Genomic DNA, 18,202 nt, shown 5'->3' on the forward strand with positions numbered 1-18,202 from the left:
CGCTCTGACCACGAGGACATGGTGGTCCTCTGCTCCGCCCTGGGGGGCTTCCGTTCTGACCACACGGACGTGGTGGTCTTCCATTCCGCCCTGGGGGGCGTCCGCTCTGACCACGAGGACGTGGTGGTCTTCTGCTCCACCCTGGGGGGCTTCTGCTCTGACCACACGGACATGGTGGTCTTCTGCTCCGCCCTGGGGGGCGCTTGCCCTGACTACACGGTTGTGGTGGTCTTCTGCCCCGCCCTGGAGGACTCTGGCCTCGACCACAAGGACGTGGTGGTCTTCTGCCCCGCCCTGGGGGGCTTCATGTTGTTTTTTGTTTGTTGTTTTTGTATTTACTCCTGTCCCTGTTCCTCTCTGTAGTCTGGCCCTCCATCCCTCCCCCTGAACCTCCTCCAGTCCTCCTCCCTCCTGGTCTTCCTGTTTTGTGGTTACTTTCTGGTGCCTGTTTCCAATGTCTTTCTTTTCTGGCCCTCCATCCCTCCCCCTGAGCCTCCACCTGTCCGCCTCCCTCCTGGTCTGTTTTGTGTCTGTCGTGGAGCGTCTGGGAGCCGCTCCGTAGAGGGGGGGTTCTGTCACAGTGTCTGGGTTGTGTCCCTGGGTTTCCACTAGATGTCCTCCTTTCTCACGGTGTCTGTCACCTTATCACTTCCTGTCTCCTTATTTGGTCACCTTCCTCCTTGTTTAGGTAATTGATTGTTCCCCACCTGTCTCCTGTTTCCCCATCATCCTTTTGTGTATTTATACCTGGTCTGTCTGAGTCTTAGTCACGGAGTCCTTGTTTAATGTTGATGTTTATTCATGTCCGTCATCTTGCCTTGCCTTGCCTTGTCTTCGTGTTTTGTTTATGTTTGGATTTGTTGGATATCGACCCCTGCCTGGACTGTTTATTCTTTGGATTGCCCCTTTAATAAATACATACCCGCAATTGGTTCTCTCTCCTGTGTGTTCTCTGTAACACCGAACGTGACAGCAGGGTCAGTAAGTTTTATTTTAAGTTGATTAAAAGTTTTGGATTTTTTGTTTTACATTTCTAAAGGCTTCTTTTGAACTTTCTATATATCAAACAATCCTGGAAAAAAGTATCATGGTTTTCACAAAAATGTTAAGAAGCGCAACTCTTTTCAACATTAATAATAATAAGAAATATTTCTTGAGCAGCAAATCAGCATATTAGAATGATTTCTGAAGGATCATGTGACACTGAAGAATGGACACTGATGACTTTTGAATGGCAGTGTATAGAAAGAAAGACAAAATGGTAGCTTTCACTTCCACATATTTGGCTATCAAAATTATTTGTTAATGCAGCAAGGAGAACTTAAAAACACTTTAAAAATAAAACTGAATTTGTGTAGTTATTGAATGTATTCCGTGCGCTCTGTTGAAATGAAAGAAACAAACACGTATAACAGGCACTTAATCGGAAGACAAAGAACTAAACATGACTCACAAAACTGCTCCAACAGTCATTAGTTATGCATAACATGTTTGCATTTTGACCCTGGCACTGACCCCATTATTTGTTCCCCAGAGAAATATGAATATACACACAGCGAATGCTCATTTAACTTGACAGGGTGATTAGCACGCTGGGCAGTGCGGGAGAGAGGGGATATGTAAACAGTTGGATCACCACATTCCCCTTCTTTCCTCTTTAGCTTCACAGTCATCAGAGCCCATCCTGTGGGCCCGGCCTGACCCCCTTCCATATATTAATCCCAAGGCTACTGTCCTGTCCACTGGGTGGTCATAGTGTATGACAATGCAGTGCACCGTCAAACCTCATATGCCAGGAATAACTCTGCCTTACAAGGCGAAATGTGGTGGTGGGGGGGATGGGGGGATAAAACAGAATTAGGCCACAGCTGTTTAGGTCTGTAGGCAAAAAATTAGTCTCAATATGTCAAAGTATATTACATCAAATAAAGGGCTGGCCGTGTGCTGCCCCGCTTTGCTGCTGTATATTTGCAGGACGCAGCAGTGCTGTTCTCACACCGCTTTGTGTGTTTGTTTTCATAGCAATGTTATTTTTTTAATCGGTGAACCTCTGTTTTAATGCTAATTGGAGAAAAGGATATGTTGGGAGTGGGAATTAAGAGTAGATTTGAGAAGGAGGAGTTAAATCCAAGGCTAATGTATTGTGCTACACACCTCTGGTTCGCTGTTAGGTTGCGATTTATTATTTTAAGCATACTTATGTTTGCTAAGGCAAAGATATTGGAATAACTCCTACTGAATGTCAACTTCAAGACTCTTTGTCCAATGGACATGAATGGTTCATCAAATCGCGTGGTTTGTTGAGAAAAGAAAAATCTGCTCATACTATGATTATAGTGAAATGTTTTGCATACCTTAGCATACAACTCAAATAGACTTAAGGTTGTGAAATAGAGCAAATTGTGAAACAGGGTTAGCTGTAAAATGAGATTCAACTAAAACTATATATTTTGACCAAAAAAAAAAAAAAAAACTTTTCTAAACCTTTTTACTCTTTAGTGGTAAAAAAATTAAAGCCCCTGCAACAGCTACTTTATTTTCTGCATATTTCTTTTATAAACATATTTAAAGGGATAGTTTACCCAAAAATGAAAATTACCCCGTGATTTACTCTTCCTCAAGCCATCATAGGTGTATATGACTTTAGCTTCTTTCAGATGAATACAATCGGAGTTATATTTTAAAAAAATCCCAGGCTCTTCAAAGCTTCATAATAGCAGTGAATGGTGGTCGAGATTTTGAAGCACAAAAAAGGGCATCCTTCCATCATAAAAATAGCTCTACATGGTTCTGTGGGTTAATAAGCAAACTGATGCATCTGTGTAAGAGAAATATCCATATTTAAAACTTAATAGACTGTAATCTCTATCTTCGTCGTACACGCATTCACAAGAGAGAGACGTTCCAGCGGATGATGTAGGTCTAGCTATGAAATCTATGCACATACTATGCCGATGATCAAATTTTCACCATATAATAGCGTACTTTTAAACAATATTTATATTTTCAGATTTAGCAAACACACTGTAATGCATTATCTTGGCAGCTTTACTACAGACACGTGTTTGCATTAAAATCTTAAGGTTTAAAGATAAAGAACAAACTGTAAATCAGTGCTAGTTAGCGGCAGAATTAGCGCCAACTGGAAAACTAGGCTATACTAAAAACCGCTCCAGCAATCTTAACCTAAGTTTACACAACAAAAATATACGAACAGAAATAAATATATGAACAGAAATGTTTCACGTACAGGTGACAATGCCATGTTTTATTCATGCCAGGCCAGTAGTTTGCAATGTAGCTTTGTAAAGAAACACTACAGGCCTATTAGCATTCCTAGACTCAACACACAATAAGCATGAACATGACATGATTTTTTACAAATTCCTGTTTTCGTAGTTTACATGGAGACAATAACATTATAGTTTTCAAGAACTTGCACTTTGAAACCTGATTTGGATTTTCTTGCACACAAAAGGCTGTTGTTGTGTGAATGAATGGCCAAAATGCATAAAAATATGAATTTTTTTAGTTGAAAACAGTATCATGTAAACCTCCTTAAGCTCAAAAGTGTACTTCATTTTTTTTTATTAAGCCAATGTACCCTTATTCATTTTACTCTTTAGTGGTAAAAAGTTACAGCCATTACAACAGCTACTCACTTTCTGTTCTACAACATGTTTTCTTAAGTCAGGCAGTGCTCAAACATAACGTCAACACCAGTTAGAATGACTAAGAGGAACTATCATGATATATATCCTTAGCGGCTTATAACACAAACTGACATGACTGCAGCAAAACAAGTTTTTGTTGTCTGAACAAGAATTCCTGTAGGCTGCAGGCCTTATGGGGCCTTTTAGAAGGAACAGGTCACCTAAAAAAAACATCTATCACCATTTACTCACCCTCATGTTGTTCTGAACCTTTCTTTTGTGTGTATGTGTGTGTGTGTGGAATGTTTTTAAGAATGTAAACACTTTGTACTTTTAATCACTTTGTTTAAGGAACAAACAAAAATTTAATTAATTCGCTGATAATTGTCCCATTACACCAACACTAACAAAATGTCATTCATACTCATGTTAAATTCAATATTGCAACGAAAGAGGGAAAGATTTTCGACTTTCTTTACACAAATACAGTATGTTGTATGGCTGCAGGCTTTCCACCTGGAATGAACACTAAAACAGTGAATCAACTTTTGTTCTGTGCCACACAGATTATCAATTATTAAAGACTGATTCCTTGCACAACACTATGCTATTCAAAACACTTGTGCATGATTTGTAAATTAATACATTTTGACGTTTGTATCACATAACTAGCTCAGTGTACGAGTTCGCTCACAAGCACCCAGAAAAGAGCTCAAAGCCTCACAGAAAGAAGGTAGAACAATGTGGTTGCTTCAGTGAATGTTTTTATCTATGTGCCTTTTTTAAAGAGTTAGTTCACCCAAAAATTAAAATTAGCCCATGTTTTACTCACCCTCAAGGTATCATTTGTGTATGACTTTCTTTTTTCAGACAAATCCAATTGGAGTCATATTAAAAATTGTCCCAGCACTTTTTTTTACGGTCCAAAAGAAGTCAAAGTGCATTCATCCATTATAAAATGTGTATCACACAGCTCCAGGGGTTGAAGAAAGGCCTCATGTATTGTAATATATTATAAATATAAGTGCTGTCAAAATTAGCGTGTTAACGCAGGCAATCAAATTTTTCTGTTTAACGTGGTTAATAATATTTAACTAACTTGCCACCCCACAACTGCTGCCCACAATCTCCTTTCTCTTTTTCTGCATTTATCTAGTCACAGAATGTCATTATCACCACATCAAACCAGAGACATTTCAGACGCGAACTCAAACTTCACTTCAGCACCAGGTACGAGTCAAATGAGTCAATCTGTCCACTGATATTATAAAGATTAAAAGAGCCGAGACAATATTTCATATAACTTCGTTTGGATTAGATTGAAAGTCATATACACCTAGGATGCCTTAAAGTTGAGTAAAACAGGTTAATTTTCATTTGTAGGTGAACTAACCCTTTAACATTGTAGGTTAGGTTTGGGAGTATGGAAGCATATAGGTAGCAATATTTAATTTGGGATGTAATATGCAAAATGACAATGCAATATGTAAAATGACAATGCATTTCTGTATTTACATTTACATTTTCCAATACATTTGTGCAACGTTTGGTGCAAAATGAGAAAGAAAATTAAATTACATAATTTTCATTTGCCATTTCATACACCAGTTTTAATATGTAAAATGAATACTAATTTTAAAATGAAAATGTGTTACAGAAATGATTGGATATGTATAACATGTTCAAGCAAAAACTGTGGCAAATTTATCATTTAAATGCTATTTTTTCTTAAATGCATTAACAAAATGCATTATACATATCCAATCATTTCTGTAATACATTTTCATTTTAATTTTGCAACTTATAACGCGTTCAAATTAGAATTCATTTTACATATTAAAACTGGTGTATGAAATGGCAAATGAAAATTATGTAATTTAATTTTCATTTTCATTTTGCATCAAACGTTGCACAAATTTATTGGAAAATGTAAATGTAAATACAGAAATGCATTGTCATTTTACATATTGCATTGTCATTTTACATATTGCATTGTCATTTTGCATATTACATCCCAAATTGAATGTTGCTACCCTTATGCTTCCATATGGGAGGGGGTCCATTATTTCAAATGCGATTTTATTTTGCATTACCCAAAGAACATTTCATTTTCATATTGCCATAAAACATGTGTTAACCAACATAATAAAACGCTGCCAGAGTCGGTTTTCTTTCCTTTAAGTAGTGCCAGTCATTGCATATTTACTTTGAAATTGTTGTGAGACATGCTGCAAGTACCACAGTATAATTTAGCAAAAAATGTGTCACTGGGTTGTTAAATAAACATACAGTACATCTGCAAAAATGATATCGCTCTTAGCACTTTTTTGTCAACATGTCACCTGTAAAGTGCAGCAAAATGTACTGTAAGACATGTATTTCAGGTTTGCAGAAATCTAGCCAGAAACATGTATATCCAATGAGCCTGGGTTGTAAAATGTTCTTCACACTTCCAAAAGAAAAAAAGGTTTGTGCTTCTCAATACTCAAATTGATCCTTCCTCATTTCTTCGTTCTGCGGCCTCAAGCTTGTGACCCGGAAACCAATCAAGCTCAGCCATCTTAAAGGACATCTCATTTCTCTAATTGTACCACGAGGATGCGAGTAATGAGGAGTGAGGATGCTTCCAGAGCAGCTATGAGTGAGGATACTCATGTGTATCCTACACGGAAGTCTTTTTCATCGAAAAAACCTGATGCACATATAAATTCTCCTGCCCCTTCACATCTGTCGTTATAATCAGGGGTGCACATAATTTTTTCAGCCTGGTTCTCATAAGAGAACCTGGAGATTTGGTTTGGTCCTCACACTGCATATAGAGTGACCCATTATAAAAAATGAACTAATAAAAGTTATAATATAAATGCACTTTATTTATTTCATTTTTTTTTTTAATAATAGTAAATAATCTAAATAACAGTGTGTGATAATATTATTAAAAATAAAAGTCAGTCCTAGTATTAAACACAAATACATTTATTTTATAGTAAATTTAAAAATAAATGCTAATATTTACTACTACTTTCTTTGTTTGCCTCTTAAAGATGAATCGCTTTATGTATTCCCCAATTTTAAGTCGCTTTGGATAAAAGCGTCTAAAAAATAAATAAATAAAACCGTTTTCATCATATTCAAACTTAAAATCAGCAGGCTTTTATTTTGGCAGGTTACCGGCAAGTAAATATACGCGCTTCCGGATTTAGCACTGCTGCTGATTATAGAGCATCAGTGGATGCATGCTTTCTTTTACTGTCTATGGATGCATGTCACAGTTTTGCATTGTGTTCTGAAAACGGCATTGCATAGCCTAGATTTATGCTTTCAGGTTGAAAATAAAACTTATCTAGTACAGTTTGTGATCAAAATGGTAATTGTGTATTAACAGCTGTCAACCATGTCGGTACGCAAATGCACTGTCAGAACATATTTATACAACGCATTTTTTATTTTGGCCGCGCATGCGGACCTGCGGACCACTTATGTGCACCCCTGGTTATAATTTTAATTTATATTTTACCTTTACAGTTTAAATAAATCATACATGTCATATATTTAAACAGGGCATCTTGGTTTATTTATATTTATTATGAATATCTTTAATAACAAACTTTAACAACATAAGGGCAGATATCTTTAGCCCAAATGATGACGCTTTAAAGTGACACTTGAGTGGTCTAGAATATTCCAATGTACAAATAATCATTCCTTTGGTTCCTCTGTCCTCATTTTCTTTCCTTGCATCCTTCCTCCATATCCTAAGAGGGGTGAAGCAAAGAAGCAAGGAAAGGTAGCAGGAAACTAAATGAGGATGCACAAATAAGAAATGAGAAGTACCCAAATTCTTTTAAGAACTGTTCACTGAAGGGATCTTTTCAGAACTGGAAACAAGTTTGGAAACATTTTTTTGAAAAATGTTGGTAGCCAAACAGTTGATGGCAGCCATTGACTTCCAGAGTATGGAAATATACGATGGAAACCAATGGCTGCCGCCAACTGTTTGGTTACCAACATTCTTCGAAATATCTTCTTTCGTGACATAAACTCATACAGGCTTGGAACAAGTGAAGGGTAAGTAAATGCCATAATTTTCATTTTTCTCCATCAGATACTAAATTCCCTTTTATGTGGTGTTTGCATATACATTTTTCTTAGCAGTGTTTGGACACAACCACCCTACAATTACAAAAATCCATTCACTCCATATTTTATTACCGAAAACCTAACCAGTCTCAATTATCAAGCCATTTTGGTTTTCCCCGCCATTGACTTCTGACGGACTGTCCTGTATTAGCATATTTCCTCAGACAATTGTAGGTTTTACACCTTCTTCTCTGCACTCAAGCAGCTGTAGCAACAACAATGTCTCAATGTTTTGTAGTTGGATCTAAAAATGAACATAAGTGTCTTCATTATTTCCCAACATCAGAGCCACTGAGGACACAGTGGATTAGTTTTGCTTTTGATGGTAATGCATCACCAAATACACAAAAACAGAAGAGAGGGGTGGGGTAACCAGTAGCTCATTATCATTTAAAGAGACATGCACTGAAACAGCTCACTGTGAACAGAGCTGTTTTTGACAAGCTAAAAAGGGTGCTGTTTTATACGACCTTCTGTGGATTTTAACCAAAGTATGCTGCAGACATTTCATGAAGACCACAGAATCGTAGTAACTTGTGGAAAATGGGCATCCTATGTTCCATTTAAGTCAATTTTATAGGAAAATATAGGAGTAAAACCTGTCAGTGTGATGTTATGTACAGAGCTCATGCCTATTTGTTAAAATGTGAGCATGAGAAGAGGGCATGTTAGCAATGAGAGAATGATAGTCCAATGGTAAACAAAATGTCCTATGAAAGTCTTCATGACACACCATTTTAGAAGTTCTCAAGGCAGGAGCATCCCCGGGCTCACTGACAGAACTGGGTAACCCAGTAACACAGTCTCTCCTCCTTACTCAGATCTTTCTCACGCAAGAAAGCGAGAGAGTAAAGGACACGAGAGAGAAGAATGAAGAGAGAACAAACACGCGAGAGCGTCCCGGGAGGAAGACTAGCTTTCTCAGACCTCCACACTCCCGACTTCGGGCTAAAAATACTCTCTTCCTGTTCAGTGAGTTGGGCTTCCCCAAACCAGATGAATAATTTAAGCACCGCAAGTAACGGGGGAGAAAGAGCCAGTGTCTCTCGTCTAACATTGGGGCCATGCTATCGTGCTTTGGTGCATAAGACGAGGCGATGTACGCTGGTTCAGATAGCCATCTCGACTTAATCACGCAGCCGCTGCTTCATTAACACTTCAAAGAGATGCAGAAAAAAGGAAACGGAGGCCATTTTATTCATTGGCTTCCTTTTCTGGAGACCGTAATGAATCACTAAGGAATTGGATTGAAGGAGAAAGCAGTGAAAATGCATCAATAAGGGAATGTGTGTGCTAAATCCATATGTTTATAGGATCACCAGCACATCACTGCAATGTAAATATACTCCCTTGTTCAGACTCTCAATGACTGACTATTTAAAGTTACTATACACAACACACTTCGAAGTACTGTGCTGACATTATCTGACATATGTAAGGTTGGATTGGATGAACCTGACCCAAAAGTGGTTAAAATCAGTGACAGTATAGACCTCATTGTAATATGATGATTTGCTGATTTCTATCAAAAGCAGAAAACATTTCAAAATGAATTCAGCGCAAGTGATTACGTTAGTATTTACTAAAATACATAAATTACTATTTGAATAAATATGGAATTTATAATTAAAAAACACTTACATTAACTTATATTTCTTCTATTCTATTAAAACATATTTTGAGCTGTAAAGTTGTTCTCAACATTTTTATGGTCTTTTAGGGTTTTATGGTGTTACACTGGTTAAAGTTGAATAAGCAATTGTTTCAAATGTTAACATGCATATCGTTCTCATATTGTCGTTGTACTATAGAGCAATATAGATTTATATTTTTAACAGTAACTGATAAATCTTAAAAGACAGACCGCTTGTGAGCTCTGAGGGTGTTAACTGACCATACATTCTTTTGCTGAACCCAGCTGTTCACATTAATTTAACTTATTTAAAAAGTAATAATTTAATAGTGGAATTTGTGGTGGAAAAAACTAAATTACCCATGATTCTCTGCCGAAAAGTCCACCAATCAGAAAGTCGCACATGAAAAATGCACTAAAATTGATTTGATTTGAATGGTCTCCCAACACTCCAAAATACTAAGATATAATATAATAGTATAAATATATGCATATTTTTAGTGCTGGGTAGTAATTTATTAAATGTAAAATCTGGATTATGTGCTCAAAAATTATGTATTCATAATTAAAGAATATTAAATTTAAAAATGCTCAATCAGATTACAGTTACTTTTTATGGATTACATTCATTCAAGGACAGTACATTATTCATAATTTATTGACTCTCCGTAATTCTTCTTAATCCTTTCTAAAAGTACTGTCATGCCATTTAACTTGAACTATATTTACTAGAGATGCATGATATTAGTGGACCGTTATCAGAATCGGCCGATAATATCTTAAAATGCAAATATCGTCATCAGCCCGATATGAAAAAATATGCCGATACGACTTGCTGATAAGATGATTAACTCGCACATGCTGAGGGTGTGCTAGTGATTAGATCACATCAGCAGTGTTGTCATTCCTGAAGCAAATTTTAGCCTGAATTATGATTAGATTCACCCTTTTGGATCCCTGCATTTAAGAATGCACATACAAGATGGTGTGTGATAGTGTCAACAGTCACTAGGCTTGCAGTAGGAGCAGCGGAAGCCTCCCCCAGGTCCTGATGCCCATCTGGTAAGATGGTTTATTTATAAAGGGGGGCGCTGTTGGCCTAACCAACATTTAAAATAATTTGTTCATAATTTCTGCACAGGAGAGACTTGGTGTTGTTTCCAAACAAAAGGAAATATATCGGTATCGGTATCTGCACTGGCTATCTGCCAAAATGACTTGAAGAATATCGGCATATCGGATATTGGCAAAGATCCAATATTGTGCATCCCTAATAATTACAAAATGTAATGTAAATAAATTTACGAACCAATAATTGAAACTAATAATTATGCCAAATACTTAACACTGGTGATGTATAGCTGTAAAACACAATGACTTCATCATAATATAGTGACCTTCAGAAACTGTTGATTCTGGAAGTCAGGACAAAAGTATTTCAGACATGGAAACCTGTCAACTATCTCGGTTTTTGATTTGTCTAACACTCACCCTTATATACACAATACAAAAGGCACTGAAGATCATGTCTGTGTTGTCACTCTACGACCCGATCCAACTGAGGGGCGTCTGGGGTTTCCTTGCCCTCGATCACCTCTCATGAGTGTCCATTTCACAGGAAACCCTATAAAGATGCCCAACACCCACATGTTTCACCCCAAGCACTCAGTTCAAAGAACTCCGACGCAAGACGACAGGGTGGAAGATCAAAGCTCTGCATTACGATGGGCAGCTCTGCAATCTGTTCTTCTCAGCTCCTCTTTTCAACACTCCAGAGTTTGTGTATAGGTTTGAAAATGTCAAAACATTAATTTACCCCCTTACTCAATATATCCATTGTCCCAGGTATAGAACTCGCCTGTAACGAAAGGCAGAAGCAGATAATGATGTCGCAAGAAAAGGATGCAGATGTGCACATGCTTTCCTGCACAGGAAACAAGGGGGTCAAACATCTGGACAGTATGGAACGCCTTGAGACTGCGTTAGTTTCACAACCATGATTGTAAATGTAACTTTGTGACATTATAAAGCAGTTGATTTGCTTATCAAGTTAAACACATTAAAATTAAACACACCCCTTCTATGAAAAATATCTTACATTTCTGAAAGAAAAAAAAATGGTCTTTATATATATATATATATATATATATATATATATTCATGATAATCCAGTGCCGTTACTGTCTATTAAAACTTTAAATATTAAAATCATTTGGTGAACTGAAATAATATAAAATAGAACTATTAGATGACAAATTATAAACTAAAAACAAAAAAAAAGGAATGAGAAATTTTGCATTTTGTTGTAACTTTTAAGTTAATGTTCTAAAATCACAATAAACAATAACTAGTACAAATGACTCAAATACATTTTAAATGAAAACTGAAAGAAATGTGTTTATTTTTATAATAATGTTACCTAGGACAATATGTTTCTAAATATTTTTAATAATATGTACACTTAAGTGGATACAAAATATAAAGAATACATTATTTTACTGTTTATTTGACAGTCATGCCTCTTGATATTTTTGAGATACTAAATCAAAACATTTGCTGAAAACATCAAAGGTCAACAGGGAATCAACATGAACACCGAAATTACATTTTCCAGAACACAGTACATGCATTACAAGTTAGATTAAAAAACAAACAAAAAAAAGTTATGTGGATCAAAATATGGGTAAAAGCAAAAGAAAAGAACCTGTAAAAACAAAAGCGATAAATCACAGTTGCATACAAGGTTTTTTTTTTTTATGATTATCTTAATTCAATCTATTTCACACATGCGCAGCTATGGTTGCTGAGCGTGCAAAGCATGAAAAATCTACTTCAAAGGATATGCTTCAGAATCGTTGGATAAAAGAAGCCCATTTTTTCCAGGAACTAAAAAAGGAAAAAAGGGAGAGAAGTGTACAGTAATTCCTCAGACTATTTCCCTTCCTGACCTGCTGGGAGATTCACTTCCATATAGCGTCTACACGAACATGTATCCCCCACCCCCATGTTACATAAAAGGCCTATTTAAGCTTCAAAAAAGAGAGAGACACAGAACACTGCCACTACTGGCAGCCTGGCTCCATGACCTAGTTTCCCACTTATTCAGGGGGGGGGGGGGTGAGTAGGAGGGAGTCATGGTTCACTGAGGGCTGTTGGTGAAAAGACAGACAATCATTTGACTGGGACAGGTGATGAGCTCAGGTCAGTAAGAAATATGTTTTCTTACATTATAATAAATGTGTTTGCTGTAACACATTTGTTGTATTCCAAAACATATTGTGCATCACTTCATAGGCAGCTGATTCAATGATTACAGAAATCTGTAGGATAATGTCAACATTTAACTGATTTTTATTCAGATTTAAAAATGAAATTGACTAATACTAACATTTAAAATGTTAGAAAAATAGCAAAAGTTACAAGCTGATGGGTCTTTAACTCAAACTGATGATCTGCATAATGTTAAAATACTTGGCACAAGCTGACTGTTTCATGTTGTATAAGCAGCCAATAAGCTTACTGCTTTACATTTAAATGGCTGGTTAGTATTCATTCGAGCAGTTCCTCTGAAACCCTCCACCTTCCCCAGCTCCACCTGTATAGACCTGCTACGGGTTATTATATATGCTATTTTTGCAGCAGCAGTATGTTTTAAATACAGCACCATATTGGAGTATGTATTGGCAGTACTTGCTTTGCAGCATCAGAAATAATCTACAAAAACGGCAATAACCAGCAGCAGAGAGTAACGCAATTTCTGAGAGTAACGCAATTTCGATTCTCTGTGTGTATGTACTGTACATGTGGAAGAATTGACAATAAAGCAGACTTGACTGTGAGTTGACTTCAGCAGCAGCAATTCAGCAGCATAGCAGATCTATTCTGACAAATACAAATACATCAATATTGTCATATCTATTACCACGCTCACATCTTCCAAGAGTTGTCATGATAGAAATGTGCTTTCTCCAAATGGACATGACAAGACCCAAATTCTTTAATCATTTTATGGTCAGGCACATAATAGTGCTGGGGTTCGACACAAATTTCACAATTCCATTTGATTCTGAATTACAAGCTTTTAATTTGATTCAATTAAATTCAGTTAAATATTGATTATTCTGGATATATATCAGGTACAGTACATGCCAAATTTTTAAATGCTATTATTATTATTATTATTTTTATTGTGATTTATTGGATGGGAGGTGCGCTACAGTGTTCTGTTCATTAACTAAAACAGGCTAGTCTAATCTTGGGATTCAAGAATTGATATCGTTTCGTAAAAATGAGAATTGACTAAAATCGAAAAATCTATTTTATTTTTACCCAGCCCCAGTAAATATCTTTATGCCAAAAGTTATGGGAAGTAATGCGTGGAAGTAATTGACATTTCAGCACTTCAGTACATATTTAGCATGTGTTGAGTGCATTTTTGAGAAATGCACATATAAAAAGGAAGAAATGTTTGTAACCTCGCACACAGAAATCAGATATGAGATCCAACAGGATAAAACACTTGCTTCATTATGCTGCATGTTCATGCAGGGCTTTTGTGTGTATTTGTGTATGTGTGTGTGTGTGCAGACTCCCTTCACCGGACATGAGGTAAACAGCATTGCAGACAACACTAGCAAATCTATGATTTATTAGGCTATCAATTTAATTTTTATTGAGCTATCATGTTTCATTTTCCAATCCACTGGTCACAACTGAAAGACGAACTTCGAAATAACTTGTATCCATTAGACAGGCAATAATATAAAGTAATAATAAATATGTAAATAAATAAACAAAAGTAATGGACCAGTGACCAAATCAGTGTAGCAGGACACCAGGATTTTTCTTTACTGATTGCAGGGCTACTGGCTGTGCACAAGTTAATGCCACTTATGTTGGGTCCAGTCAGTTTAGAAATATATATAAAAAAATCATCATTTATAGACATTGGGTTAAGGTAAGAAGCTATTCATGTTGAGTACAGATTTTAGGACATAAGAAGATCTCTAGCAGGACCACAATAGCTACGGAGCCCTAAAATATGCTACATACACCCAGACATAACCACAGTCTGTATGGTGACCATATGAGCCATTTTCCCAGGACGCGTCCTTGCCATGATTTTTATATTACCTAAAATATCCAGATTTTGGCTGTTTGTGCTGTGCAGATCGATCATAGTATGACATTCATAAGAGCTATAGAAAGCAGAGCAGACGGCTCCTTATGCATTCAAATCACTCTCTTGGTTCTTTGGTGTCATACAATGATCGGTGCGCAGTGACGCTTCAAGATGAATGAAGGTACAAACACCTAACATGTACGTGTTTTTTCATTGCTTTGATCGTTCTCTGTAGATCTCACCGTCTCACACGCCACGATTGGTTGATTATGTACCATACCTGCATGCTATTGGTCAAACTACTTTGGATGTTTTAGGCAATATAGAAATCCTGGCAAGGACGCGTCCTGGGAAAATGGCTCATATGGTCACCCTAACCACAGTGAAATGTACTTTTATATCAGATAGGATGCCATTATGCAGTACTGGGATCATAAACTGGTATTTCACCTAAAAAGCAGGCAAACAGATGTAAATCCATAATGAACGTGCTAAAGAGAAAAACACTGTGCAAAACAAATTACTTAAAAACATTGACATTTCTGTCTGTATTAGATTAAAGTCTGCATGAAATTCAACATTCACTTTTGTACTAATTATTTATCATTTATATTTTTCTTTCTGTCTTTTTTTTTTGAGTTGCCAAACTTCTCTGATCATTTTACATGCATATTGACTTCAAGCTCACATTCATTTGAGTATAACGCATGCGTCTCATTTTAATCAACAAAATTGAGTCCAGTCCTGCATTTTATTTCTTTTTCAATAATCAGTTACACACGGATGTATGGCACAATACAGAAGAAAAACTGTTGCAACTTCAGTTTCATCATGACTTTCAACTTCTCAGGCCCTGTTTCCACCTGGTATTAAGATGCATTTTCAGTGATCCAGTCATAAATGGTCATCTGAGATACATTACCATTTAAACCTGGTCTTAACATTTTAAATGTGTCTCCTGTGATGAATGCAGTGCAAGAATATGATAAAACAAAGCCATTACACTGCACTCAAGCAAGCATGGAAAGAAAGGGAATGGAAATGATACAAATGGTAAAGGTGATCCTGATTGTAATCCATGTCTTACCATGTTTTGGCACACCATAACAAAGTTCGTTAGGTCAGCGGGTGGCAAACATAAGTTATTTTGTGCCAGTTGAAACACATTCGACTACATGAGTGTCTACACTGCAAAAGCAATTTGTTTGAATGCATTTACGAAAAAAGTGAACAAGCTCAAAACATTTTAGGCCACATCTGAACCTGTATTTAAACAGCCATTGGTACAGATCTCAAGCAAAGACTAAGAGAACCAAACAAGCCTTCTGAACAGACCCTATGGCCAGTTTCAAGTCCCCACCAAATGCTGGCGTGATGTATCCTGATCTTCAAGGAGAACAAACTAGAAGAAATATACTGAAAGATCTGCTTCATGATGGATCCTGGAATTAAACCACACTATAAGGAGAACTGGTTATTTGGGTACAGTTAATATTCAGCAATATTATTGACTTAATTGCACAGAGGCTATGGATGAAAAGTAAACTACATAAATAAAGGTGACTTGACTATAGCATTATTGACTTGTGATCAGACTGATAAAAATGCATTTTAACAAATGTAAAAGGTGTGAAAAGAGTCTAAGGAGTTAATAAAAATATAATAATAATTGTTAGGAAAACTGTAGAAATAAATGCAGTGATTAGTTATCACTTGGGGTGTAATGGCACATGTATTGAAAATTGTTGGTATAAGTCTTTAGGTTCGGTACACATGAGTACAGAACAAATCATGAAAAATATGTCAGGAAATTCAGACAATATATGCCATTTTGGCGCTCTTTGGCATGACAGATCGCTGTATAAATGCCTCAGTTCTAACGGCAGCATGGAGCACGAGTAACCGCGATCATCCCTTCCATTTTATTACTAGTTTTAACACAAAAATAAACATGAATGAACATCTCAAGTAATCGCTAAATCAGTGTTTCATCCGTGGACAGAGGTCAATTAAAAATTAAGTCTGCAGAAGAGCATTTTGAGAAATATTAGACTATGTACATCATTATATTTTGCTTTACCTGTTAGTGATTTTTAATTATTTAATGTATGTTTAAATAAATCTTTTATGAAACAAGTTATGACAGCCACTGTGTAAGTTATTGTATTTCAACAATAAATAGACATTTTATTATTTAGAAATGAATTTAAAAACTGCATTATGTGCAATTTACATGTTTGAATACAAATTTTTATTTTTAGTGTTGATTATTATAGTTAAAGATAAATAGTAATGGAATTTATGTTTGGGCTCTGGGTTACCTTATAGTAATGTAAAAGGGCTAGAGCAGAACCTGAGGTCAATTTTTATCACTAAGAACATTTTAATTGTAATTAAATCTATTTAAAGAAAAAGCTATTTGTACATTCAACCATTGTTTAATTATATATATATATATAGTTTTTTTCCCTCCAGCTGTAAGAAACCTTACCCAACAGTGACATCAAAACTGAGGTATTTACCAAACCATAACTTAAATTTGTAAGTTCACTTTAAAGAGCAGTTTACTTTAGGAAAACTAGAGAAGCACAAAAACTGAATCATTGCTTAATGTTCACTAGAAAAGCAGAAAAGGTTATATTTAGTTTCAAGACACTTCCCCCAAAAATGTGATAGATTCCCATTTTAGACTTCTTTTTTTGTGTGTTTGTTAATAAACTTGCAAAATCAGACCATAGTACAGCATGCACAGGTTTGGGCTGGCCTCATTGAGCTAAAGGTAATAGCTGAGTTTAAAACAGTTTGAAATGAGTCTGTCACTCGGGAGACAGCTGCAGGATGCGGTTTAGGGGCCCCAAGTTCCTTGTGTGTGTGTGTGTGTGTGTGTGTGTGAGTTGGGGGTGGGGAACCTGTCAGGGATCATGAAGTTTCTGAGCAGAACACACAAGCACTAAAGGATCTTAGGCTACGTTTACATGACAACGATGTAGTCAAAAAAGAAAAGTATCTCCCTTGCGTTTTTAAAAAGTTTTTACGTTTTCAAAACGAATCGCGTTTAAACATATCCATGAAATTGGCCAAAAACGCTGTATTATGTATGCCGGGCCAGTAGTTGGTGCTGTCACCTTGTTAGTAAACAGTACCTGTAGAGAAGTGATGATTATACGTTGTATTTGATGCGTCTCTGCTGTTGATTGTAATATTGGTGAAGTAAATCCACACTTTGCTGAAGAAGCATTAGCAAACTCTTGAGCAGCAACGAAAGTACCATGTACTCCGCCATTGTTGTGTATGTTTGTTCATTCTTGCATTTAAAATCGACACGTACTGCGCATGTCTCCTTCCCTACACATACTACGTACATGCATGGCACCATTGTTTTCAAAGATTCCCATTTGGGGTGTTTACATGGAAACGATAACTTGCACTTTGTAACCTGTTTTCAAAAATATGCGTTTTCAATCCCCGAAACGCTGTTGTCGAGTAAACGAACAGGCAAACCTTTAGTCATTTTTAGCTGAAAATGTCATAAACAGCCCCTTAGTAGAAAAACTGAAGACAAATGCATGTTTACCAGAACAAAGGCTTGACCAATTGGTTGAAATCACAGAAAGTTAGGTATACCCATATGATTGCATTAAAAATTATTTGTTA

The 18,202-nt window shown here is 36.4% G+C and overlaps 1 long non-coding RNA gene across 1 annotated transcript in view; it reads right to left on the reverse strand.

The window, feature by feature from the left end:
* The window catches only part of LOC132097480 (uncharacterized), a 59,788-nt gene extending 42,061 nt beyond the window's left edge, over positions 1-17,727 (reverse strand). Inside the window, exon 1 of the long non-coding RNA XR_009422737.1 lies at positions 17,674-17,727. This is a non-coding gene — a long non-coding RNA (uncharacterized LOC132097480). The remainder of the gene's footprint in view (positions 1-17,673) is intronic.
* Between the last annotated feature and the right edge of the window lie 475 nt (positions 17,728-18,202).

This window comes from Carassius carassius, chromosome 21, assembly GCF_963082965.1.
Source record: "Carassius carassius chromosome 21, fCarCar2.1, whole genome shotgun sequence".
In the NCBI taxonomy this organism is placed as follows: domain Eukaryota; kingdom Metazoa; phylum Chordata; class Actinopteri; order Cypriniformes; family Cyprinidae; genus Carassius; species Carassius carassius.